Source organism: Schistocerca serialis, chromosome 4 (assembly GCF_023864345.2).
Source record: "Schistocerca serialis cubense isolate TAMUIC-IGC-003099 chromosome 4, iqSchSeri2.2, whole genome shotgun sequence".
Classification (NCBI taxonomy): Eukaryota; Metazoa; Arthropoda; class Insecta; order Orthoptera; family Acrididae; genus Schistocerca; species Schistocerca serialis.
Genome location: NC_064641.1, coordinates 390,249,596 through 390,276,214, shown reverse-complemented (window position 1 = coordinate 390,276,214; position 26,619 = coordinate 390,249,596).

The following is a 26,619-nucleotide window of genomic DNA, read 5'->3' as shown; positions in this document are numbered from 1 at the left end:
TCCTTCTTAGACCCACCTAGTCACCACTCCCATTGTGCATTGGTGCTGCTGCTCGCAGTGTGATTTCAGTTGTCTGAGACTGCAGACATGTGTGCAAGTTGCATGTGCATGAGAGTGTGTGTGTGTGTGTGTGTGTGTGTGTGTGTGTGTGTGTGTGTGTGTGTGTGTGTCTGTATGTGTGTCTATTGCTGACAAAGGCCTTAACGGCCGAAAGCTATAATTGTGTGAATCTTTTTGTTGTGCCTATCGCGACTCAGCATTTTACCTTTATCAAGTGGGCAATGAGTTTCAGTCAGTGAATAATGAAAAACAAGATACATTAACACTTTTGAAGCACTCAAGCACTGGCTCAACAGAAAATTCATCATGTAAAATGAAATATGAGATCCTGTGATATCCATAAGCATGAAGCTGCTTGATATGATTCCACAAATGAATTGATGTAGTCTTGTGTCTACCAGTGCACATAAATCAGTTTGCAGGTAAATTGTATGTGTACAAACAATGAAACAAAAACATTGTTATGCACAAAAGACAACCGGCTACTGATATTTCAGAAACACTGAGTGAAACACTCAAATATGTCCCAGTGCAAATGCTGAAACAGTCTCCGAGAATGCCTTGCTTGGTGCGCATACACATGTGACAGTTTGTTGCCTAAATAACCTGACCAAGTCAGCATCCACCAGCAAAAGACCACTACAACACCTCTACATGCTCTCAGCTCCTTGAGCCACATGACCAACTATTCTAGTCAATAGTCCATCAGTGGCCAATCACATATGATCACAAACAGTTATTTATGTTTGACATTTAAATTACGTTTCTTGAAAATTATTTACCACAATTATTAAAATATTGTTTCATTCATAATTATTACAAAATTCACTTTTTTACCATTACATTATTGGAATCCTCAAACACTAGTCAAGAGTCTTGCTACATTTACTCCTCCCATTGGTACACAATGGTTGCATAATGAGTATAAACTACAATATACAGTATAGACTACAACCTAGCAAGGATCTCACTGCCAAATACTGTGCAAGAGAGAGCACAGGAATACCTGATTCAGCACTATTACATCATAGTAAAGAAGGTATAATGATATTCTGTTGAAGGGGCAGTGTAGAATAACTAAACCTAAAGACTACACAAGAATACTTTTCAGGCTGCAAACCCTGCATAAAAGAGCACAGTGAAGTTCAGAAACTAAACATTAGTCGAGCAGAGCACACTGACAGGCTCGAAAAATTGGAGCTCATTCAGTCATCTGTCCAGGGCAATCACATCATCAACCACTACATAACCCTTTCCTTCTTTCCACTCAGTTCTCAATCTGGTCATTCCATCTGCATAACTGATACCAAAAGACGGCCTGCTCCAGTAGTTGCATAATGACCTGTTGGCATTCAATGAAATGTTGCCAGCTGCTGCCAGTTGAGAGACAACCTCTGTGAGTTCACAGCCATTTGGCAGGGAGGTGGAGGAAGTGGATGAGGAGGTGGGAGAAGAACTTCAAGTTTTCAAGCTGCAATTCCAGTGGTCACAACAGTGACTGACTGAAGGTGAGTGTCAGGCAAATCTTCTGTGGGTGAAGAATCTGTCCAACTGCAAGCTGATTGACTGGTTGATGCAATGCCAGGCATCACCACCCCTTGGAAGTGCTTGTACCACCTTACTAGCTGTACACTGAGACCACCCCTTGGGCTGTCATCCATGTCACTGTTGGGATTCCGCATTCTCATCATCATGACAACTGTCATCAGGGGTATGAAGCTTTTGGGGGGGGGGGGGGGGGCAACAAGTCTAAGAGCAACTATGCTCAACGAGAGCACTAAGGCTTCAGCAGATGACCACAGTCATGCTAGGCTCTGGACACATGCCAACCATCACTACACGCTGTACAAGGCTGCAGAACTGACTGCAGCCAACACAAATGGCTTCGACTGCAGTTTCTGTGATGGGCACTGATACAGTGCTCAGTGCATTGCTGCAAGTGTGGACTCAGCAGTCATACCAGGTGATGATGAGGAGACTGAATCACTGCAAAACACTCAGCAATAAATGGATGTTAATCTAATGCTGTCTCATTGATGCTTCAGTGTAATACATGACCTCACCACTGCCTGAATCCTTGTAGGGGGTCATATCCAGTGAATCCCTACACTAACAACAAACTTCATTACATGTTTGTGCAGTGTGTGTTTGTGTGTCTATGGGCAGTTATGGATCTGACAGTAAAAAGAAGATAATAGCCTATGTCAGCATATAACATATTATAGCATCTTACCCATTTAAAACCCGCATGGGAAGAGCAGTTGTTACTACATTAGGGCAGAACACAAATTCAAAAACATTAAAACATGTAGATTTTGTAGTGATCAGTATGTAGAAACATGTGCTTGTGAAATAATACTGAAAAATACACTAGTTATTAAAAATCAGGGAACATACACATTGCATCAGAAATCAGTAATTCCAACAACAGGCTGAAGGCTATATGGAGTGTAGTAAAATGAGAGACAGAAAAGAGGCCACAAAGCATGACAACATCATTATCAATTTAAGTGGAAGGGCTGTAAAAAATTAATCACAGGTAGCGTACATATTTAATAATCATTTCTTAAATATAGTAGAAAATATAGGGATGTAAAATCAAAAGAGTATGTTAGAGAAGCAGCTAACGTAAAATTCCATCATATGGATGTCTCACGGACTTCTCTCACGAAATCATATATTCTCTCAAAAATAAAAGCTCATCTTGATTTGATGGGGCTTCCAAACAGTATTAAAGACTTGTTCCCATATAACAAGTACTGTCTTTTCTGAAATACGTAATGTATAATTGATCAAAGGGATTTTTTTGGGAGAGATTGAAATATGCCATTGTTAACCCCTCTATAAGACAGAGGACAGGTGTAAGTCAGTAACTACTGAACCATTTCACTCTTGATATAATTTTTCAAAATTTTTAAGAGTTCATGTATTCAAGAATAGTATCCTACGTGAGCAACAATAATACCCTCAATAAATCGCAGTTTGGATTTAGAAGAGTTCCTCAACTGAGAATTTTATTTATACATTCATTCACTAAATTTTACAGGCACTAAACAACAAAATAGCTCAAGTTATTATTTTCTGTTACCTATGCGAGGCATTTGGCTATGTGAATCACAAAATTCTTCTGCATTAACTGAGGCTTTATAGGTTCAATCTTACAGCAAACCAATAGGTAATGTCACATTTAATTAAAAGAATGCAAAAAGTTTTACCTAACTATTCAACCAATGTAAGCAAAAGATTCTTCTGACTGAGGAGAAATCACTTATGAGGTCCTACAAGGTTCAATCTTAGGTTCATTACTGTATATGTAAATGACATTCTGCCTAATGTGCAAGAAGCAGAATTAGTTCTTTTTGCAGATGACAGTAGTATTTTAATCAACCCTAACATATGTTTAGCAACAGAAGAAGAGGTAAATAATATTCTTAAAAGTATTATTAATGTCAAAAAGACCCTACGCATTCAGTTCTGCACATGTAGAGGAACTACACCAATGGAGTATAACATATAGTGAGGAAATAGTAACTAGGATGGAAACATTAAAAATTTTAGGTGTCCGTATTGAAGAGCATTTAAACTGAAAAAACACATTTGTGTCATGTGGAATAAAGTTCTGGGGAAACTCAACTTAAAGAATGAAAGTCTTCATTACTCAAAAATATGGTGTAAGAATAAAACACAGCGTCACCCAAGATCATCTTGCAGACATTTGTTTATGGAGTTTGGCATTCTGATTACTACTTCATAACATATTTATTCCCTCATGAAGTTCGTTGAAAATAATCCACTGCAGTTCAAAAGGAACAATGGTGTAAATGGTTATAATACCAGAAAAATGACATTTATTCTCAACATTAAGGCCATCTTTAGCGCAAAAAGGGGTGCACAATGCTGCCACCAAAATTTTTAATCGCTTACACATGCCTAACAGAGAGAAAAATTGAAAACGAACTGAAAAAAGTTTCTTCTTGACAAGTCCTACACAAATTATTACACCTAGTTTTTGTATGAGTCGACTGGTTCAAGCTACGGTACTTGACGAACAACATTTTTAAAAAAAGAAAAGCTTTAAGGTGCATAGAAACTATTTATTATTTGACCTGTTTTCAGTGATAATCCACTATCAGGAATCTGACAATGAATACAACAACAACAAATACAGATAACATAATCATAGTCATTACATGTAATAAAAGTAAATACATCTGACACTGGTACTAAGCAGATCCAAGTTGGCACCATGTACCAAGATATGTGAGATAAGTAATGAGACTGATAACATTATGAGTGATCTGGGAATACTGTGTTGTTCTACTTGTGTAGACCAGTGTGTTCATCCCTATCAGATGCTCAATCCAAGTTTCAGCTCTGTATGGGCACCACATGATTTTTTAGAGTGCCAACAAAGAAGTTATGTTTTTGTTGTGTGTTATGAAAATGGAACAGCAGAATTTAGAACAATGTTATGGCACCACGTTTAGTGTTAAACTTGGGGAATCTGCAAGCATGACCTTTGAAAAGTTGAAACAGACATATGGGGAACATTGCTTATCAAAGCACAAGTTTTTCACTGGCACAAGTCATTTTTGGAAGGCCGAGAGCATGTTGAAGATGAATCTCAGGGAGACCTTAGCTTCAAAAATACATGAAAAGTCAAAAACGTGTGTGCTCTTGTAAGATCAGGCTGACATTTAGCAGTAAGGATGATGTATGACCAGTTAAATTCAAACATTTTCACTGTACATCCAATTTTGACAAAGTTTAGCACATGCAAAAGGTTTGTGCCAAAATGGTGCTGCAAAACCTCACAACTGAGTACAAGGACAATCAAAGAAGCATGTGCATTGATCTTTTTGACAGCATTTCCAATGCCAACAACTCATTCAGACGTGTGATCACAGGTAATGAATCCTAGATTTTTCAGTGCAAAAAGCACTGATTTACTTTTGTAACAGTAGCGGTATTGTGCATAAAGAATTTGTTCTTCCAGGACAAACTGTCAACCAAATGTTTTACAATGATGTCCTTGAAAGGCTCAAGAAAAGGGTGAATCACATGAGACCAGGCACTGCAGACAAGTGGATGCAGCATCATGACAGCGCCCCATGTCATATGACCACTTCCATCAGAGGATTTCTTATCCTGTTCACCTGATCTATATCCTTGTGACTTTTTTCTTTTCCTGGAATTGAAAAAATGTTAGAAGGAAGTCATTTTGGAACTCTGGAGAGCATTCAAAAGAGTATGACCAACATATTAAAGGCCCTACTAGTTGAAGCCTTTCAGCACTGCTACCAACACTGGGAACAACTCCACTGCTGTATAGCTTCCAAAGGGACTACTTTGAAGGGAACAATATTGTTGTTTGAAAGAAATAGAAATTTTGTTTGATTAAAAAAATCAGTCTCATTACTTTTCTCACACACATCATACACTATCTATCAACTGTTAACATTGACTATCTCTCAACTGTTAACATTGACAAACATGATTCTAGCTTGGCTCTGATTAGTCCCTCTGTATGGTGTGTTTACTTTTATTATTCTCTTTTATCCTCTTATGTGACAACAGTGATTATAACTATTCAGTTCTGTTTATTAATATCCTCTGGTAGATTCCTGATGATGGGCTCGCCTTTAACACCAGTCAAATAAGAAATACTGTAGTTTTCGTGCAGCTTAAAGGTTTTGGTTTAAAAAATGTTGTTTATCGACTACAGATATATGGAAGCTGTGTAGCACCAAGAATCCAAAATGTTCATTCATTAATACGTGTTTATGTGGTACAAAATCAAATGCTTTTCATAAGTTAAGTAATACTACTTTCACCTGACTCCCTTTATCCACTACTGTCAGGATGTCAGGTGAGTAAAGTACAAGGTGGGTTTGACATGACTTATGTTCTCAAATACGCTGGTAGGTATGAAGAAGATCACTATGTTTCAGATACCTCATTGCAGTTGAGCTTAGAATTTATTTAAAATCTCTACAACAAATGGATAATGATACCAAGTACCAGGTTTGTGGATCAATTCTGCTAACTTCTTGCAGACAGATGTGGCCTACACCTTCTTCCAAACAAGGGACACAGTTACAATATGTTTTCATTAAACAAGAGGCTAACTAAGGTGGAAATTCTATATTCTATAAAGAATCTGGTAGGGCTCCATCAGGCCATGGGGTATGGTTCAAGTTTAGCAATTTCAGCTGTTTCTCAACGTCACTGATGCTGATTTCTACATCACTCATCACTACAGTGCTGTGTGAACTAAACTCTTGCATCATCTGTTGTAAAATACATTGGCAAATGGGGCTCAGCATTTCAGATTTTGTTTTAACATATTCAGTTTTAGTTCCTGTGCTAGTCACGAGTGTATTTGCATCAGTGTATTTGCATGAGTGTATTTGCATCAACTTTGGTACCATTGACAGTTTTCACATATGGCTAGATTTTCTTTGGGTTCTGTCAAATGTCTTCTGATCAGATTCTGCTAAGGTAATAACTAAGGTGTCATGCATTTCTCTTTTTACACTCAAATACATTTCATTTTGCATATCTCTATTTATAATTATATGCCTCTTTTACACCTGTTGTGCAGTACTCACAAATGGCTCTGAGCACTATGGGACTTAACATCTGTGGTCATCAGTCCCCTAGAACTTAGAACTACTTAAACCTAACTAACCTAAGGACATCACACACATCCACGCCCGAGGCAGCATTCGAACCTGCGACCATAGCGCAGTACTCACATTTTCTTCAGTATCTTTACAGACACTTTACAACATGAAGGGTCTCTCCCAAGACAAACTTTTCTAATAGGTAATCTACACTTACATGAGCATTCTGCAATTTGTGCTTAAATGCTTGGCAGGGGATTCACTGAACCATCTTCAGACTATAGCTCTACTATTCCACTATCAAATAGCTTGTGAAGAAAAAGAAAACTTAATTATTTCTCTTATTTTATTATGAAATCATTTTGCTCTCTGTACGTGGGAGCAAACAAAATATTTTCACATTCAGAGGAAAATGTCGGTGATCGAAATTTCATGAAAATAACTTGTCACAATGGAAAGCATCTTTGTTTTAATGGTTTCCACCCAAATTCAAGTATCAGATTCTAATGTTTTTTGGATGACATGAGACAGTATGGTACTGAGGTGCAAGACTCACACATCTCTCGCAGTTGACTTTCAGTTTCAGTTTCAGTTTATTGAGCACCCGTTTTATCATGTACAATGATATGGGATTTGTCATATGTTACATACAGAAAAAATATGAATAACAACATATTATGTAAAAACTATCAGTGAATAATCTGAATTAAATATATGGGCAAAACAATTATAGCTTACATGATATAAATTTGTAACAATATAGGACACAAATAGGTTACATATATTCTGTGTATAATGGACAGCAACAAGAAACAATGATTATAACACTCTATACTAACAGATTAATTAATTTTTGTGTGTACATAAAAGAGTCTACCCCACGACACAAGTTTGTATATGAGTAACTTATAAGATAGGTGAAGGCACGCTATCTTTCTGAAGAATTCATATATTCACTAACACTGTAAAAACTATTACTGATTAACATTCTTTTGAGTTCACTTTTAAAACTGCTCAGCTGCTGAATCCTTTTTATTTTTAAGGGAAGAGCACTATAGAGAATTTTTGGGTGGTATATTGCACTCTTGTTGTATTGGGCTTTCTTATGCACTTCTCTGTGAAATTCATTACTCTGTCTTGTTGTATAGTCATGGAACTCACTGTTTAAAGAAGAAAACTGGGGGTGAGACTTCAGAAAGCACGTAAATGGATGGAAGAATCATGATTTTATATTCCTTGAAAATTTCCCTACATGGATCTCTAGGCGCAGCTCCTTTTATGATTCTTATCGCTCGTTTTTGAATAATAAAGGAGCGTTTTGCCTGACTTGAATTGCCCCAAAATATGACACCATATCGCAAAAGACTATGCATAAATGCATAATATGTACACAATACTGTTTGATCACTGCAGCAATTTTTGAGCATTCTAAACACATAGCAACATTTACTTAACTTTTTATTGAGCACATCTATATGCTTGTCCCATTTTAGATACTCATCTAACCAAATTCCTAAGAATTTTGTATTTGGCGTTTGTAGTATATTCTGTTGGCCTAGCTTCACAGTTATATTGGGCTTCATATTATTTGAAACATGTCGTTTTCCCCTCATTCACAAATAAACTGTTGTCCCTGAACCATTTACTTGCTTCAACTGCTGTTGTTTCAATTTTGCTGTTAAGGTCAGTCTCATTCTGAGCTTTAATAAAGAGACTTGTATCATCAGCAAAAAGTACACAATCAGCTTGTGTTAAATAGTTTGGCAAGTCATTTATAAAGATCAAGAACAACAGGGGTCCCAACACCGATCTTTGGGGCACCCCATAACTGACTTCCTTATAACCAGAATAGTATGACTTTCCATCATGAACCATTTCTACTTTCTGGGATCTGCCAGATAAATATGACTTAAACCATGCATGAGCAGTACCACGGAGTCCATAGCAACTAAGTTTTTCGAGCAGTAGTTTATGATCAATAACGTCAAAAGCCTTTGATAAATCTAAAAAGACCCCACAATTTACTTCATTATTGTGTGCAGCCAATTCTCTTCTCTGGGTATTCAGCTACGTCAATCTCCCAAGAGCTTCTTCTCCGAAGACTATAGTGGGTTACAGGACTTTATTAAGCTACTTCTCTATTCTTGAAATAATTTGTGTACTTGTGGAACACTTTCAGATAATTCATGATATATTTTCAACTCTCGACACAAAGTAACGTTTACTCTTTTTCACATACGTAAGTAAACTCTTGCAAGTCAACTGGTGTTTTTAAATATCAGACTCAATAAATCACAAGTACAATATCATATGTTGTAACAACTCAATAATTTATAGACACCACATGCAGAGCTAAGACATGAAGTAAGATAAAGCGAGTCCAATACATGAATGTGCATAGAAATCTATATTCAGTTGTTCATTAGTCTTCATTACCATCACCACAGACACTAAACATCAAAGAATACTATATAATTATCCCCTGAATTTTCATCATGTCTTCCGTGGCACTGGCGGCAAACACCTGTTGTCATCAGTGACTCACCCTTCTTACAGTATTCTAATAACAAACTTCTGACCTGCACATAGAAACAGGTGGGCAAGTAGAAAAGTTCTCACTCTCCCGCACTCATACCTATATCGGGTGTTTGAGACAGTTGAAGGCCAAGTGTTTCTAGAATTTACACCGAAATTCTTTAGGCACTACAAGATGTGTGACACTCTTTACCTTATTTTGCAAGCTGCCTTTCTTTTAACTATTCCAGTGCCCTCCATCAATCCTATCTGATAATGATCCCATACTGTGTAGCAATACTCCAGAAGAGGACACAGATGCACAGAAAAGCACTCTTTTTAGTAGGTCTGTTACATGATGTAGGTGTTCTTCCACTAAAACGTGGTCGTTGGTCACCTTTTTCACTTAACTGTAAGTCCTAGGTGTATACTTGAATGATAGTCATTAAATTTGTGTTATTTATCATATAATCGAAAATTTAATGGATCTCTTTTAGTAGCCATATGGGTGACCTCACACTTTTTATTGTTTAGACTCAAATGCTGCTTTTTGTAGTCTGCAGATATCTTGTCTAAAGCATTTTACAATTGTATATCTAAAAACAAAGATGATGTGACTTACCAAACGAAAGTGCTGGCATGTATATAGACACAAACAAACACAAACATACACACAAAATTCAAGCTTTCGCAACCAACGGTTGCTTCGTCAGGAAAGAGGGAAGGAGAGGGAAAGACAAAAGGATGTGGGTTTTAAGGGAGAGGGTAAGGAGTCATTCCAATCCCAGGAGTGGAAAGACTTACCTTAGGGGGAAAAAAGGACAGGTATACACTCGCACACACACACACACACACACACACACACACACACACACACACACACACACACACACATATCCATCCGCACATATACAGACACAAGCAGACCTTTGTAAAGGAAAAGAGTTTGGGCAGAGATGTCAGTCGAGACGGAAGTACAGAGGTAAAGATGTTGTTGAATGACAGGTGAGGTATGAGCAGCGGCAACTTGAAATTAGCGGAGATTGAGGCCTGGTGGATAACGGGAAGAGAGGATATACTGGAGGGCAAGTTCCCATCTCCGGAGTTCTGACAGGTTGGTGTTAATGGGAAGTATCCAGATAACCCGGACGGTGTAACACTGTGCCAAGATGTGCTGGCCGTGCACCAAGGCATGTTTAGCCACAATGTGATCCTCATTACCAACAAACACTGTCTGCCTGCGTCCATTCATGCGAATGGACAGTTTGTTGCTGGTCATTTCCACATAGAAAGCTTCACAGTGTAGGCAGGTCAGTTGGTAAATCATGTGGGTGCTTTCACACATGGCTCTGCATTTGATCGTGTACACCTTCCGGGTTACAGGACTGGAGTAGGTGGTAGTGGGAGGGTGCATAGGACAGGTTTTACACCGGGGGCGGTTACAAGGGTAGGAGCCAGAAGGTAGGGAAGGTGGTTTGGGGATTTCATAGGGATGAACCAAGAGGTTACGAAGGTTAGGCGGACGGTGGAAAGACACTCTTGGTGGAGAGGGGAGGATTTTGTGAAGGATGGATCTCATTTCAGGGCAGGATTTGAGGAAGTTGTATCCCTGCTGGAGAGCCACATTCAGAGTCTGATCCAGTCCCAAAAAGTATCCTGTCACAAGTGGGGCACTTTTGGGGTTCTTCTGTCGGAGGTTCTGGGTTTGAGGGGATGAGGAAGTGGCTCTGGTAATTTGCTTCTGTACAAGGTCCGGAGGGTGGTTGTGGGATGTGAAAGCTGTTTTCAGGTTGTTGGTGTAATGGTTAAGGGTTGCAGACTGGAGCAGATTCGTTTGTCACGAAGACCTAGGTGGTGGTGGTGGTGTGTTGGGGCTTTTGGGCGCTCAACATCGAGGTCATCAGCGCCCTGACACACATTTAAAAGAAACAAATGTGGACAGACCTAAGAAAACTAAAGCACACACTCAAACAAAGCAGGAAAAGAAGGAAAATGCTACCTAAGAAAGTAAAACCTAAGGAAAGGGGAAACATAGCAACAAGAATGCCACTGAAATTGTCACTGGCGGGCTACTTACATAGAATATGGGCGAGCTTGTCACACAGTGAGCAAATTAAAATCCTCTCCCTAAGACCCAGGCTGTAGGGAAGGGACCACTTGATGTGGAATGGGTGGCAGCTGTCATAATGGAGGTACTGTTGCTTGTTGGTGGGTTTGATGTGGACAGATGTGTGAAGCTGGCCATTGGACAGATGGAGGTCAACGTCAAGGAAAGTGGCATGGGATTTGGAGTAGGACCAGGTGAATCTGATGGAACCAAAGGAGTTGAGGTTGGAGAGGAAATTCTGGAGTTCTTCTTCACTTTGAGTCCAGATCATGAAGATGTCATCAATAAATCTGTACCAAACTTTGGGTTGGCAGGCCTGGGTAACCAAGAAGGCTTCCTCTAAACGACCCATAAATAGGTTGGCGTATGAGGGGGGCCATCCTGGTACCTGTGGCTGTTCCCTTTAATTGTTGGTATGTCTGGCCTTCGAAAGTGGAAAAAAATATATATATATTCCGCTTTCGAAACTACCGCTGCTGTAAAATTCACTGTTTCTAGTTCACAAAAAGTTCCTTTCACCTATCAAACAAACATTTCGGCTAGTTCTAATAACTTTCACTTTATTTCTATTTCCGTTTTTCCCACATCACTGATCATTTTTAGCCGCTTTCCACAGGTTTTCACGTCATTATTTCTTCGTCAGACAATTGTTAGCCTCATTTTCATAATCTGCCACCACAAAACCACTCCTTTAATACATTTACACACAGTTTTTTCGTAATTTTCCCAAATTTCTCCACCCTTTAACGTGTTTAGGCGGCAACACAACTACCTAACCTTTATGCACATCATTGTTTACCAACCCAAGATCACCACTGGATCAACATAGCTCATCTTTAACCAACACTTTTTCGACTTTTTTCACACCAGATCGCCTTTGCTTTCTAGTTCACCTTTATCTCTCCCCATATATTTTTATTTTCATTTTCATTTCAGCCTCATGTTACACTTTCCACCTTCTAATACCATGTCACTCTCACAACATCCCCATAACGACCCCATTAAGTGTTATTTACATTCCCTCCGCAAACATGCCTTCACCCTAGCCAGATTACGCTCCCATATTTTATTTACTCAGGCTTGTCTGACATTTGGCATTACCCCCAAAGGCCTCACACTTAAGTTCCCATCTCTGGCTGTAGCCCTTCTTTCCATCAGTCCCTATACCAGTTCCAAACTGAACAATCCATTGCCCTCACCCACCTAATCCTTCACCTACAAATCAACTCAGCCAATGAACACACCTGTCAACTCCTATCCTTAATAAAAGTCCTTAATCTTTCCTCTCCCACATCCACACTGGCTGTTCAGAGCATCCTCCTACAGGTCAACCACAAATTAGAACAGCATGCCACCCTCCACCTCATAAAACTATCCAATCTCCTGGTTTCCCACCTCCAGAAAGGCAACTCACTCACCCTCCACAACCTTTCCAGCAAACCTCAACCTCCTCTCATTGCACACAGACCCAGTCTCTCGCATCTACTCAATCTCCCACTTCCAGCTCCATTCTCCCCAAAACCTCAAAATTCTAATCAACACAATCTGGAACCGCAACACCCTAATTCAGTAGTTAACCTTTCCTCCAAACCTCTCTCCCAATCCGAAACCTCTGTCCTATCCAAAGGCCTCACCTTCAGCCCTACTCCCAGATTCAACCAAACAGCCCTCATCAAAGATTTACTGTCCTACACTCGTAATCTCTGCTGGGAATATCACTTTGCCACGAAGAAAAATAATCCTAATCCTACTCCTAATGATCCAACTCCCCAAGACACTATCCAAATTGAATCCTGCCTGGAACAGTTCCATCCTCCGTCACAGCGGGACCCACCTCCTCTTCCTCAAAATCACCCTCTCCAAACCTTCCAGGAATTCCTCACTTCCAGCTTTGCCTCTCAATCCTTCTTAAAAAACCTTAATCCTAATCCCAACATCACCATTGCTGAAGCCCAGGCTATCCGTGATCTGAAGGCTGACTGATCCATCATCATTCTTCCAGCAGACAAGGGTTCCACGACTGTGGTACTTGATCGTCGGGAGTATGTGGCTGAGGGACTGCGTCAGCTTTCAGACATGACCACATACAAAGTTTGCCAGGGTAATCCCATTCCTGATGTCCAGGCGGAGCTTCAAGGAATCCTCAGAACCTTAGGCCCCCTACAAAACCTTTCACCTGAATCCATCAACCTCCTGACCCCACCGACACCCTGCACCCCTACCTTCTTCCTAAACTTCACAAACCCAATCATCCCGGCTGCCCCATTGTATCTGGTTACCAAGCCCCCACAGAACGTACCTCTGCCTACGTAGATCAACACCTTCAACCCATTACATGCAGTCTCCCATCCTTTATCAAAGATACCAACCACTTTCTCGAACGCCTGGAATCCTTACCCAATCTGTTACCCCCGGAAACCATCCTTGTAACCATTGATGCCACTTCCTTATACACAAATATTCCGCATGTCCAGGGCCTTGCTGCGATGGAGCACTTCCTTTCACGCTGACCACCTGCCACCCTACCTAAAACCTGTTTCCTCATTACCTAAGCCAGCTTCATCCTGACTCACAACTTCTTCACTTTCGAAGGCCAGACATATCAACAATTAAAGGGAACAGCTATGGGTACCAGGATGGCCCCCTCTTACGCCAATCTATTTATGGGTTGCTTAGAGGAAGCCTTCTTGGTTACCCAAGCCTGCCAACCCAAAGTTTGGTACAGATTTATTGATGACATCTTCATGACCTGGACTCACAGTGAAGAAGAACTCCAGAATTTCCTCTCCAACCTCAACTCCTTTGGTTTCATCAGATTCACCTGGTCCTAATCCAAATCCCATGCCACTTTCCTTGACATTGACCTCCATCTGTCCAATGGCCAGCTTCACACATCCGTCCACATCAAACCCACCAACAAGCAACAGTACCTCCATTATGACAGCTGCCACCCATTCCACATCAAGTGGTCCCTTCCCTACAGCCTAGGTCTTCGTGGCAAACGAATCTGCTCCAGTCCGGAATCCCTGAACCATTACACCAACAACCTGAAAACAGCTTTCGCATCCCGCAACCACCCTCCCAACCTGGTACAGAAGCAAATTACCAGAGCCCCTTCCTCATCCCCTCAAACCCAGAACCTCCCACAGAAGAACCCCAAAAGTGCCCCACTTGTGACAGGATACTTTTTGGGACTGGATCAGACTCTGAATGTGGCACTCCAGCAGGGATATGACTCCCTCAAATCCTACCCCAAAATGAAATCCATCCTTCATGAAATCCTCCCCACTCCACCAAGAGTGTCTTTCCGCCGTCCACCTAACCTTCGTAACCTCTTGGTTCATCCCTATGAAATCCCCAAACCACCTTCCCTACCTTCTGGCTCCTACCCTTGTAACCGCCCCCAGTGTAAAACCTGTCCTATGCACCCTCCCACTACCACCTACTCCAGTCCTGTAACCCGGAAGGTGTACACGATCAAATGCAGAGCCACGTGTGAAAGCACCCACGTGATTTACCAACTGACCTGCCTACACTGTGAAGCTTTCTATGTGGGAATGACCAGCAACAAACTGTCCATTCCCATGAATGGACACAGGCAGACAGTGTTTGTTGGTAATGAGGATCACCCTGTGGCTAAACATGCCTTGGTGCATGGCCAGCACATCTTGGCACAGTGTTACACCGTCCGGGTTATCTGGATACTTCCCACTAACACCAACCTGTCAGAACACTGGAGATGGGAACTTGCCCTCCAGTATATCCTCTCTTCCTGTTATCCACCAGGCCTCAACCTCCGCTAATTTCAAGTTGCCGCTGCTCATACCTCACCTGTCATTCAACAACATCTTTACCTCTGTACTTCCGCCTCGACTGACATCTCTGCGCAAACTCTTTGCCTTTACAAATGTCTGCTTGTGTCTGTATACGCGCGGATGGATATGTGTGTGTGTGTGTGTGTGTGTGTGCGAGTGTATACCTGTCCTTTTTTCCACCTAAGGTAAGTCTTTCCGCTCCTGGAATTGGAATGACTCCTCTCCCTTAAAACCCACATTTCTTTATTTATTTTTATTTATTTATTTATTTATTCATCCGTGGAACAATAAATATTGTATGGATGTCGTCAGTTTACAACACATCAGCACACATTTACATTTACAATGAAACAGGTTTCTCATATTTTGTGTAGTTTTTATAACTAGTCATACACATATTTATAATTACATAATATTTTGGTGATAATGTCATATGTTGCTAATAATCTACACCTATGTTAAATATTCTTTTACAGTATAACAACTTTTACTTACTAAAAAGGTTTTAAGCTTTTGTCTGAAAGTGAGGGGCTCATTTATTTCTTTAATTTCTTGTGGTAATTTGTTATACAGTTTTATCCCATTATAAAATATACTTTTTTGCGTCTTTGCCTTGTTCTTTCTATCTAGATGGAGGTGGTGACAAGCTCTTGTTTGATGGTCATGTATTAGGCTGTTTGTGTTGTACATGTTGAGATTTTTCTTAATGAACATTATGTTCTGAAAGATATACTCACAAGAAACAGTTAGAATTCCTAGCTTTCTAAATAATTCTAGACAGTGGGCCCTGTTGTTGCTGTTTGTTATTATCCTTATCGCTCTTTTTTGTACTTTGAACACAGTTTGTATGTTACTGGCACTTGTTCCCCAAAACATAATCCCATAGCTGAGGACTGAGTGTAGATATCCGTAATATGTTATTTTAAGACAGGTATTATTGCATACCGGTGCAAGGATTCTAAGAACATAGCATGCTGTGGATAATTTCATTGCCAAAATGTTGACATGGTTTGTCCATTTCAGTTGGCTGTCTACATTCATCCCTAAGAATTTGGTACTTGTTACACATTCTAATTCATTATTATTAACTTTTATTCTAGTGGCATTGTGTTTTTTGTTCAATTGGAAGTTAATACAGTTAGTTTTCTTTACATTTAGGGTTACTTTATTTTTTAAAGACCAGTTGTGGACATCATTGAGAGCCTTGTTTGCTCTTTCTGACAGTTGTATTGGATTTTCACCTGTTATTACTATGTTGCTGTCATCAGCAAAAAGTATTTTTTCTCCATGTCTGATACTTTGTGGGAAGTTGTTAATGTATATAAGAAACAATATTGGGCCTAATACACTTCCCTGTGGGACGCCTATATTCACATTTTCTGGGTCAGACAGGTGTTTTATAAGGGAATTGTTTGAAACTTGTGATATCTCAACTCATTGAACTCTGTTTTCCAAGTATGATTTGAACCACTTCTTTGTCACACCTCCTATTCCTATTTGCCCTAATTTATGAAGTAAGATTTTGTGGTCAACTGTATCAAAGGCCTTGGACAAGTCTAAAAAGATACCACTTACATTTTCACCTTTGTCCAGTGCTTCTAAAATTACTTTAGTGAACTGTGCTATAGCAGATTGTGTGCCTTTTCCGGTCCTAAAACCAAATTGGTCATTGGAAAGAAGATTAAATTTATTCAGGTAATTTAGCAGTCTCTTTTTGACTAGTATTTCTATTATTTTAGAAATGATAGACAGTATAGAGATCGGCCTGTAGTTCTCTACATTTTCCACATCTCCGTTTTTAAGGATAGGTATAACTTTTGCTTGTTTTAGGTACTCCGGAAAGTATCCAGATTCGAAAGATTCATTAATTATGTCTGTTAATGGGCCCTTTATGGAGTCTATACAATCTTTAATTATGCAGACTGGGATTTCATCAAGTCCTACTGAAGTTTTATTTTTTAGTTGGTGTACTACTAGTGCCACTTCCCTTTCTGTGGTTGGCAAGAGCACCATTGAGTTTGTTGGCTGGTTCTGAGTAGGTAAATCATAAGTATCTGGAAATTTCTGCTGTAATTTTTTTGCAATACTACTGAAATATGAGTTTACAAAATCAAATAATTTTTTAGGGTTACCTACTGGTACATCTTTGTTTTTAATATGTGAATTGAGGTCCTTTTTAGCAGAGTTAGATGTTTCCTGTTTGACAATGTTCCAGGCTGCTTTGCTCTTGTTTTCAGCTTCAAGTAATATTTTGTTGTTTGAAAGTTTTTTTGCGGCTAGCAACACCTTTCTGTATATTTTCCTGTACTTTTTGAAGAATTGCAGAACTTCTGGGTTAGATTGATTATTTTTTATGGAGTTGAGATATCTAAGAGTTTTTGAGGATTTTTTGATACCTGTAGTCACCTATTGATTTCTCTTTGTAGTTTTAATTTGATAAAGAGTTTTGGGAAACATCTCTTCAAATCTGAGTTTAAAAATTGACATGAACTTGATAAATTCCCGATTTGCATTGGTTTTTGCATAGACTTCCCTCCAATCTTCATATTCTAGCTGGGATTTAAACTGATACAGGGCTGATTTGGAAAACATTCTTTTGTATGTACAAAGTTTAGGAGGAGATTCTACATGAATGTTAGTTTTTAAGATCTGGCAGAGATGGTCTGATAGGCCCAGATTTTGGACAACAATATGACATTTTTTACTATCAATATCTGTAGCTACATGATCTATAGATGAGGAGGATTCTTTCGTTATTCTAGTTGGACAATTAACAGGGGAGGATATTCCATAACAGCTTAGAATATTCACATATATGTTGCTAGCCTTATCAGGCTTCATCATATTAATGTTTAAGTCACCACAGATAATTACATTTGCTTTAGGTCCAGAAACCTTGTCTAAGCTTTGATTCAGTTTTGAGAAGAATATATCAACGTCTCCACTGGGAGAGCGGTACACACAAAATAGGACTAATTTTTTTGCTATGCCAGGTCCTATTATTTCAACAGCGGAAAGTTCGAAATGTTTGTCCTCACCTAGATCTAAAAGATCATATCTAACTTTAAATGACATACCTTTTTTTACATAGATACATGAACCTCCACCATTCATTGAGATTCTGCTATAGTAACATGCAAGGTCAAATGAGGCTAATGCAATGTGTTCAATTTCCTTCCCTTTTCACCAGTGTTCAGTGATATACAGAATTTGGCTATCAAAATTTTCCAATTCTACTTCTAGCTGTTGTGCTTTGTTCTTTATGGCTTGAATGTTTTGGTGAAACACTGTTAGGCATTTGTTTTCACTTATCTTGGTGGCGCCTTTCCCTTTAGACCTGATGCTAAAAAATCCTTTAGATGAGCTGGTGGTATGGTTATTCTTCTGTTGATGACAGTGGAGGTGAGTCTGTTGCCAGTTAGACTTGGAAGTTTGTGTATCTGAAGGTATTTGCCTTATGTTAGTCTTGTAACTGAGGCCGGATACCAAAAATCCTTGTTGTAGATTCCTCTGCTTGCAAGCATTTATCTCTTTCCCTGTTATGTGCTGTTGTTCACTGCTTTGCCCCAGCAAAAATCCTGGCTTCTCAAGGGTGGCTGCCTTCTTCTGGTGTGATGACTGCTCCTATTACCACTGCTGCTGCTGTGTGCTGTTGCAGTGAATGCCAGTGATTCTGGTTGCTTGATTATTGATGTTGGAACTACTACTTCTGATGTTGCTGTGACTGCTAATGATTCTGGTTGGTTGGTTTTTGATGATGTAACTATTGCTTCTGTTGTTAGTTCTGCTGCTGCTAATGTTGGTTCAGTAGTAGGTTCCTCTGTTGCTACTGTTTTTTGGATGGTCCATTTGTGTGCTGCTCCTGTTTTTGCTGGTGTTTCTGCTATTGGAGATTTATACCATCCCAGTTCAGTGGCTGTCACTTTGTAACTGCATTTAATTGCTCCCCTTATTAAGTTTCCTAACCTGGCCTTTCCATTTCTGTTAAGGTGAAGCCCATGTTTCATAAAACATTCTCTGTCAAGTGTGCTTGAGTCAATTAATTTGACATTGCTGAATAGCCTACAACTACTTTTAAGTTTCGCATTAATTCTGAGAATTTCCTTATTCACACATGACCATTCAGATAAATCATGCCAGTGGGTAAAGTTCACCAGTAAAATGTTTGTATTTGACAGTACTAGCAAAAGACTCAAGAGCTGTTTATACATTTTCATAGCATTGTTTTCGTAAATGTCTTTAGCTCCTGCGCAGATTACAACACTGTCCTGCTTGTCATAGTTATATTTTACGATGTTTTTCGTCACTTCTTTGAAACCAGCACCTGGTTTAACCATGCCTGTGACTGTCGATTTACTATTTACTTGCAGTTGAGAAATTCCTTTGGCGTGACTGTCTCCAAAGACGTCGACTTTTGATTCTTTCTTCTTTGTCACACACGTCGGTTTTTGTTTATTTGTATTTTCACTTTGTTGCAAAACGTCGTATTTGTTTTTATCGCAAAATGTGACAGATTTTACGGAGTTTGTTATTCTTTTAGTGGACAAGGGATTACCTTTTAGCAAAACTTTTATCCACTCGGACGTTGTTTCACTGTCTTGCATCACTTCACTAGCGTTTTGCATACCCTTATTGCAGGCATCACTACTATTCGACATAACACTGTACCTGTTTTTATCTGCAATTATAATTTCATTTGCTGCCTTTGGTGCCTGTCTATCGCTTCCTTTCCGCTTCTCATAACTCACCAGGTTCCCGTTTTGTGGCTTTATTGTTTTATCATTTAGAATATGGCGCAACTTCTTCAGCTCACAGTTTTCATTAATTATATGCGAAATCTCACATCTTAGAACATCTACAACTTTTTGTAAACTTGAAATGCGTTTGTTTAGTTTTTCGATTTCACTTTTACAGTTTTCACAGGATTCCTTTTTTACGACAGAACAGTAACTTTTATTCACTCGTTCACTATGCATCACTACACTCGTCGCCATCTTGCACATCCTTTTGTCTTTCCCTCTCCTTCCCTCTTTCCTGATGAAGCAACCGTTGGTTGCAAAAGCTTGAATTTTGTGTGTATTTTTGTGTTTGTGTGTCTATCGACATGCCAGTGCTTTCGTTTGGTAAGTCACATCTTCTTTGTTTTTAGATATATTTTTCCCTCGTGGAATGTTTCCCTCTGTTATATCCATTTTGCAATTGGTTTTACATTCTGATGGCTTATATAGATGGTAAATGACAGCATCATCTGCAGAAAAACTAAGAGGGCTGCTCAGATTGTCTCCTAAATCAGATACTTAGATTAAGAAAAGAAAAGGCTTGCTATGGGAATGCCAGATACTAGTCCTGTTCTGCTCAATGCCTTTCTATCAGTTACTACAAACTGTGATCTTACTAAGCAGAAATCACATATATATCCAGTACTTGATCAACTAGCCGTCTTAAAATGATCCACAGCTCTGCCCAGAGCTAAATCTTTCAAGTTCATCTCTGAGATATTACATCACTGCCTTTTTATCTAGTTTTCTCACGTTTTAGTTGCCCACTGTACTTTGGTAATCATTGTTGTTAAAACTGCCAGTTTCTGTGAGGAAATCCTCAAAGAGATCATGTCTGTTTGTTCCCACTATATCTAATACATTTCCAGTATGAGTGAACTTCAGAATTTCCTGTTCACAGCTCAAGTTTCAGAGAGAACTTTTAGTATTATTTTTCAAGACATCTTGTCATGCCCACCACACATAAAATTGTAATAATCATAGAAAATTTGCTGCACAGATACTTTGGTATCCTAAATATCTTTTTGAACTAAATATATTCTCTAACAGGTATCTCCATATAGCCAGTTAAAATTACAGATAAATTACTTGAAATGTGATATGTTATTTGACCAATTATACACCACATAGCCTGCAAGATAACTGTGATATATCACTACATAGGTAAAATAATAAATATAGATTAACCAGCCAATATGGTAAGACACTCATAAAAAATTAGCAATATTGACTTTTCACATTAATCTGTGAAGAACAAGCTACAGAAGTCCACAGCTAATGCATAAAGTAGCATGTGGTGATAGCAAATATTTATGATTAATCCAGCTTAGTGCAGAATTTACAGGTCATGCAGCTTTTGCCATACATACATTGCCTGTACCTCAGAAAACTGATTAACTTAGATTCAGTCTTTCAAATACAACTGCAAAAGCATTCAACCATTGATGGACTAGGTGGCAGATGGCAATGGCAATTATTTCTTTAATCATGAGCCTCCCTACTTAGTGTGAAAATTCCACATTGTTGGATTTTTTATCGATTTCTGGTGGCTGTCTGATCATATTGGCTTGCTGACTGGGATCAGTGGCACAACCACAGTAGCCTTAGGCCACAGTTGTTTTATGAGCTATATAGTGTATGAGATTGATAAGTATTTACTTTGTTGTTGGACACAGAACATTTTGCAGTTCAAGTTATTTGTTAGTAAGTTTCCTTGGTAGTCTATAGCTATCTATCTGTGAACCTGAAATGTTCAGTTCAAGAATAATTCTAGGATTCTCAAATTCATTTGTTGGGTTTCTCAGAATCTTATTAATTACAGATCTCACTGAATGATGTTCAGATACAAACTGAGTGTGTAATCTTTCTGGTTGCATTGTTACCCCCCACTTCCAGCTGAGAAACTATATCCACATGGTCCTAAAAAGGAAGTAATCTTCAACAGAATTTGGTTTTAAATGTACAGTTTCCATAAACATTTTAAGCAATATATACATGTGTGAGTCCACGTCCACATTACGATTGTGTAATAGAATATTACTACAAAACTTTTAGTTGTGAACATTTTTTTCTTTGATTAAAAAGTCATAATAATTTACCTACATTGCTGAAAATAAGTTCAATTTCTAACCTGTATTCGAAGCTGATCAATATCAGATACTTTGGAAGGTTCTATGACTTCACATTTTACTAGTGATGGATCAATATGAAACCCAGTCACCATACGTTGAGCATCTGATAGAATTGGAGTATCTCCAGCCAATGCATACAGCAGATCTTGATCCAATGTTTCTAGAACCTGCAAAAATGTACCATAATCAATGCAAAAGCAATTTAATAAATAACTGTATATAACATACACCCTTACTGTAGGTGCAAATGGAGGAGTGTCTATTCACAGGGAAAACAAACATATGTGATTCCTGAAGAGGGGCAGCAATCTTTCCAATAGTTGCAGGGGCAGCAGTCTTTCCAGTAATTGCACAGGCAGCAGTTTTTCCAGTAGTTGCAGGGACAGCAGTCTGGATAATTGACTAATCTGTCTTTGTAATCTAACCTAACATGGCCCTGCTGGGTTGGCACTGCAAACAGCTGAAAGTAAGGGGAAACTACAGTCACTACTTTGTTCATAAATTTGAGGGTGACCAGGTCCACAGCCTTCATGAAATTTTTAAATGAAATAACTTATTGCTATTGCACTCTCAACACATGGTCATTTTCTAATTGTGATATATGTAACAGCAGATAAATACACACCACCACAAGCAAATGGCCTTACATGGCGTGTCACAGCTTTATATTACTGAGTGGATTACAACATCCCACAACACTTGAAAATGCCTACGTGTTGAAATTCGAATCACAATAAATAATGTTTAACCAGCTTAAAGTGTAATGATTTCATTTAAAAATTATTATTTTTTCCACTAAAGGCATACAGGTCTACTGTACTGCTTAATGATGGTATTCTCCTGGGTAAAACATTCTGAGGTAAAATTGTCCCCCATTCGGAATTCTGGGCAGGTATTACACAGGACGATGTCACCATCAGGGAAAACAAAACTGGTATTCCGCACGTCAGAGTGTAGAACATTAAATCCCATAATTGGCTAGATAGATTAGAAAATTTAAAAAGAGAAATAGACTGGTTGAAGTTAGGGGGTATACTCTGAATTAGTGAAGAGTGGTGGCAGGTCGGTACAGAGTTATCAACACAAAACCAATTAGGGATAATGCAAGAGTAGGCATAATATTGAATACAATATAAGAGTGCAGGTAAGCTAATATGAACAACATAGTGAATGCATTATCATAGTGAAGATAGACAGAAATCCAACACCCTCCTAGTAGCACAAATTCATATGTCATCTACATCTGCAGATGATGAAAGGACTGAAACAATATATGATCAGATAGAGAAAATTATTCTGTTAGTTGATAGGGATGAAAATCAAAATTGTGGTGGGTGACTGGAATGCAACAGTAGGAAAAGGAATGAAAGGGGAAGCCAACAGGTAGAATTTAACAAAGAGCTTAATTCAGTTATTGCTACCACATAGTTTAAAAATCATGAATGAATGTTGTTTATCTGGAAGGGACCAGAGTAAACTGGAAGTTTTCAGACTGATTTTATAATGGTAAGACAAAGATTTTGAAACTATATTTAAAACTGCAAAACACTTCTGTGCACAAATGTCAACTCTGGCCATAATTTATTGGTTATGAACTGTGAACTGAAACTGAAGAAATTGCAAAAGGGTAGAAAATTAAGGAGAAGGAACTGAGAGTTTCAGAGGGAGAACAGATGGAAACAGGGAAAAGGAATATAACAGAAGATGAATGCATAGCTCGGAAAAATGAAATAGTCAGCAGCAGAGGATCAAATAGGTAAAAAGACAAGGCCTAGTAGAAATCCTTGCATATCACAGGAGACATTGAATTTAATTGATGAACAAAGAAAATATGAAAATGCAGCAAATGAGGCAAGATAAACAGAATAAAGATTTTGCTATGGAACTGGTCAATGGCTCATTTTCACTATGTGCAGTACTTCTTGATACATTCAAATAAATGGATTACTTGATACACTTACATTCTTCAGAAATCTATAAAAAGTTTTTTTGTTGTTGTTGTAATTAAATTGTAGAGTATTATTTTACTTACATTCAAATAAAAGAAAGTGTAATGCGGAATTATTTCAAAAAAGTTGTTATAAACAATTTGCCCAATTTTCAAAACCCTTACTTAAATTTTAATTATTATTGTCATTTTTATTTCTACAATGTTTTATGATAATTTGAAAATATTTATAAAGTAAATTATAAATCACATATGACTTTCTCTGAATATATAATATCTTTGTATTACTATATTCACATATTTGGTCATCTTTATCTACCTTTTGACATGTATTGATGGAGTTGTCTTTGAGAACTGATGTACTATATCACCAGTCTTGTTTTGTTATGTTTGGGTGTCATGTGCTGAGATCTTCTGGCTGAAGCAATAACGAATGAAGATGAAAATAGCTCTGCAGCAGTTTATTATATAACTTAATGTAGAAAATGAGAAAAACCAGATCTCTCCATGTATAGTAGGGAAATGAAAGAAACTCTGAGAAGACTAGATGGAAGAGACAAGCTACGTAAAATTGCTTTTCTTATAGTATTCCATTTGCAACTTTATAACCATTCATCTCTCTGTTTGTGCTTTGTCTTATGCAGTATATGGCAACAATGCATGTCACCAAACATCTGATGACAAACTTCAATCGTTTGATTTTAATAATTATCAAAATGAATGGTGGGGAGCAGAATTTGTGGGTACCAGCCGGAACATTAATACTGAATGTATTAATAATAATAAAATGTTACAGAAGAAAAATCAATAAAGAGCAAAATTAAAAAAAAAATGCTAGTGCTGCGAATTGGTTACACACTTAAACAAAGGGCTTGTGTCTTGCTGACAGAAATAAAAAGGATCCGATCAAGACAAGTGAAAATAAGTAAAAAAAAATTTTAATGCTGCATTGCTAAATTCATTTTATTTCTAAATGTGATGAGAAAGGCTTAAGAAGAATGAAGATTAAGGACACAGAAGGACTGGACACAGAAGCAGCTGCAGATGAACATTTAGCAGACATGGGAGACTTAGACTAAACAATTAAACAAGAGGAGGAAATGTTTGAATCAGTAAAACTGAGGGATTCAGAATTGAGAAATATTTCATTAGGGCTATGCCAAACTACATTAAAGAGTGAGGAACAATTTCAAAATTTAATGTTAAAAATGAAGAACAGCTAAGGAATGGAACAATTAATTATGACAGATTAGATCTGAGGACATTAGATTCAGTTTTCATTCCACAAACCCAAAAATAAGATGATTCTCATTGGTGTGGAACATATCAGAAAGGATGACACAAAGAAGAAAACGTAGAACATTTTGTAATAGGATGACCAGAGCGGGTGATGTGGTCGGGGTTGTAGGGCGTGGCTGGGTAGAAGGAGGTGGCTGTTTTTAGCACTCTTCCTCTTTATTGTTGGTTCTTCCAATACATTTTCCGGTAGCTCAGCCCCACCACTTGTGTCATGGTGGAGACGTGCCGATGCACGCAGCCCGCGGAACGTGACGCCATGCTTGGTCAGCAGCTGTGCAGGCGGTAGGAGGTTAGCAGCATGAGGCCCAGCCTAGCTCTCCTCCTGCAGATGCTGTGGCTCATGATGACACCGGGAGTCACCAGTGCAGCAGCGGGCAACACACTCTGCCAGCCGGTCCTCGGGGACAGCGTCACTGATGACGACGACGTAACAGTGACCAAACTCCCAATCGGTCACATCGATGCCGACGCCCACATCTGATGCCCTTAAATAGTGCAGACAGCTGCTGAATCTCCTGGTTATGCGGCGCCATGTTTATTAGAATGTTCTCAACGAGTTGGCTAATGCAACTGCGCCACAAGCGGTCAGTGCCTGCTTAATTCTGCTAATGCTGCGTTCTGGCTGTTGATGGCTGCTGCGCACGAACACACATACCGATGCTCATTGCAAAACTGTGTCACCTGCATAATGCGCTGGCAAGCCTTCGTCCGCCGTCTGCCATGGCTGGCGCATCACGCACTGAAACACTCTAAATCACAATTTCACACCATATTTCCTAAAAATAACCCCTTGTCCTCAACAATTCCTCCATGGTATGAAAAGATTTCGTCCCCCAATTCAACCAAAAAGTCAAAACAACTACAGTTCACTTCACAAACACCACAAAATGCGATTGATTCACTATTTACACTGTGTTTACTCACTTCTATCCTCAGTCTAATCTTTGTTCATAAACATTACTGTGTTCTGCTGCAGTGCCTCACAACTGTTCAGTGATTTTGTCTGGACCCTTAGGTTAAAGGTTGGAAGGGGCAGGATTTGGGCTACCTTCCTCTTGAGCTGATAGTACACTAATCCTACGACGAAGATAAAAATACAGATGGCGGTGGTTGATGATCCAATAACTAGTAAGCGTTGCTTATGCTCATTACGGTACTCATGCACTCGTTGAAAAAGATGTTCCATAAATATACGTCCATCCTGAGCTGCTAGCATCCGCTCCAAAGAGGAGAAGTAAAGTCGGGTTTAATGTGCTATTCAAAACAGTGAGATTTTCTTTCATGACGAATTGCACCGGTTGGTCGGGTACATAGATCAGTGTGCGTGTTATGTTCATGAT